Source organism: Lissotriton vulgaris, chromosome 9, assembly GCF_964263255.1.
Source record: "Lissotriton vulgaris chromosome 9, aLisVul1.2, whole genome shotgun sequence".
NCBI lineage: Eukaryota > Metazoa > Chordata > Amphibia > Caudata > Salamandridae > Lissotriton > Lissotriton vulgaris.
In genome coordinates this window covers 542,005,011-542,007,658 of record NC_141697.1, presented here as the reverse complement: position 1 = coordinate 542,007,658, position 2,648 = coordinate 542,005,011, and the positions used below count along the sequence as shown (strand labels likewise).

General features: G+C 43.1%; 2 non-coding genes across 2 annotated transcripts; both read left to right on the top strand.

Moving 5' to 3' along the window:
* The first annotated feature begins 337 nt into the window (after positions 1 to 337).
* On the top strand, positions 338 to 409 carry TRNAG-CCC (transfer RNA glycine (anticodon CCC)). The gene has a single exon. It is a non-coding gene; the product is annotated as a tRNA-Gly (tRNA).
* A 1,517-nt stretch (positions 410 to 1,926) lies between these two features.
* On the top strand, positions 1,927 to 1,998 carry TRNAG-UCC (transfer RNA glycine (anticodon UCC)). Its single transcript has one exon. It is a non-coding gene; the product is annotated as a tRNA-Gly (tRNA).
* Positions 1,999 to 2,648: the final 650 nt, after the last annotated feature.

Sequence of the window (2,648 nt, the reverse complement as noted above, 5' to 3'; positions counted from 1 at the left end):
CAACTTTCTGGGCATGCTTTGAATTTCATTCTTCCCTTTTTGTTCTGCTCTTATCTATCTCCTGGGCATTTCATGGAATGTTCTCTTTCTCTTCCCTGCTTTGCTTCCCATGCTGCCTATATATGCTCATTTCTACTATTTGTACTGTTGCTTTTCATTTCTTCTCTTCTGCACAGCTTTGCCCTTGGTTTCAATCCCCAGTTCCTTACCTTCTGCAAAAAACGTTCTACTGCTTCTCATGTTGGTATCTAAACCAAATGCACCATTGAAGCTGGTGCAAGATAGTCATTGATTTCTGCAACGTAATATTTAGAACCGAGAGCTAACACATCAGAGGGCGTTGGTGGTATAGTGGTGAGCATAGCTGCTTCCCAAGCAGTTGACCCGGGTTCGATTCCCGGCCAACGCACTGAAAATACTTATATTTTCTGCAAGCATGATATATTTTAATGCAACATGTCACAAAATGGAAATTTCACGAACAGATTAATCAGCCATATATAAAAAAATAAACAAATACGTGGGCAAACATCTCAATCGCACCTTCTGCTACATACATTGTCCTAATATATGATAAGTTTCATAAAGCAGAGTCACAACTCACATGTGCTGGTAATAAATTTGTTACAGTGGGCAAACAATGGAAGGGCTGGGGCCCGACCAGACATTGTAACTCCAGCATCTCTATGTTGAAAAGCATTTCTAGGCAATATCTAGCCTCTGAAAAAAATATGCAAGATCCACAGATAAATCTGGCAAAAGACCCTAACATTTTGTGCATACTTGTGCTCTCACCTGAATGTAGCGCCACCTTGTAGCTGTTGAAGGAAACTGCTGCTCACAAAATGTTTTATCAGAAGGCAAGTTGAGAGGAATCCAAGAGTCAGATGTCCATGGAAAGAGCCACTCACTGAAGCAGGAATGTTGGATGCTTCATATTTGCATAGTTTCCTGTCCAACGTCCACTCACGTCCCGAACGCTCCCAAACGCTCAAAAGCCTCGCCCTCACCGGGTAGATCTCTGGCTCCCAGGTAAAGCCAAATCCTGAGCATGCTAGTGCTAGGATACCCGAGAGAGAGAGAGAGAGAGAGGGTTCAAGAGCTACTGTCTTGATAAAGGCCTGAAACGGCTAGTGCCTAAGAGTCTCTGACTTTCAGTTATGACTGATTGTGAGAGGGGAAGATGAAGTTTTTCTGCACCCAGCATGCCTTGGGATATACTTATGCAAATGAGGTGAGAGCCAGACCAATCCCACGCTACTCTGCTTAATGATCCTTATCTGCATAAAAAGAACACTTTCACAACAGAGCAGAGTGGCGCAGCGGAAGCGTGCTGGGCCCATAACCCAGAGGTCGATGGATCGAAACCATCCTCTGCTAATTTTGCTTGATTTTCCTTCCAAGGACCAAGCTGTCATTTCCAGGCTACCAGCAAGGAAAAGCGCAAGCTTGTGCCAGCTATGTGAGAAAAGACTTCTCAACTATCTGTGTCTGCTGAAATACAAGAGAGGGATCGTCAAAGGATCCACACTGTACTTTGAAAGTAAAGGCACACAATAATAAGCATGAACGACTGGTGGGACCTTCAAACACTTTTATGGGGAGGCTTTGAATTTCATTCTTCCCTTTTTGTTCTGCTCTTATCTATCTCCTGGGCATTTCATGGAATGTTCTTTATTTCTCTTCCCTGCTTTGCTTCCCATGCTGCCTCTATATGTTCATATCTATTATTTGTAATGCTGCTTTCCATTCTTCTCTTCTGCACAGCTTTGTCCTTGGTTTCAATCCCAGTTCCTTACCCTCTACAAAAACTTTCTATTGCTTTTCATGTTGGTATCTAAACCAAATGCACCATTGAAGCTGGTGCAAGATAGTCATTGAACTCAGGATCCTAATGTTTAGAACCGAGAGCGCACAGATCAGAGGGCGTTGGTGGTATAGTGGTGAGCATAGCTGCCTTCCAAGCAGTTGACCCGGGTTCGATTCCCGGCCAACGCAGTACAAATACTTATATATTCTGCAAGCAGGATATATTTTAATGCAACATTTCACAAAATGGAAATATAATGAACAGGTTAATCAGCCATTATATAAAAAATAAACAAATATGTAGGCAAGCATTTCGATCGCCCCTTCTGCTATATTCATTGTTCTAATATATGATAAGTTTCATAAAGCAGAGTCACCATTCACATGTGCTGGTAAAAAATATGTTACAGTGGGCAGACAATGAAAGAGCTGAGGCCCGACCAGACATTTTAACTCCAGCATCTCTATGTTAAAAAGCATTTCCTAGGCAATATTTAGCCTCTGAAAAAAATATGCAAGATCCAGCTATAAATCTGGCAAAAGTCCCCAACATTTTGTGCATACTTGTGCCCTCACCTGAATGTAGCACCACCTTGTAGCCGTCGGAGGTAACTGCAGCTCACAAAATGTTTCATCAGAGGGCAAGTTTAGAGGAATCCAAAAGGCAGATGTCCATGGAAAGAGCCTCCGACTGCAGCAGGAAGTTTGGATGCTTCAAATTTGCATAGCTTCCAGTCCAACGTCCTCTCATGTACCGAACGCTTCCAAACGCTCAAAAGCCTTACACCCGGCAAGCCCTCACCGGGTAGATCTCTGGCTCCCAGGTAAAGCCAAATACT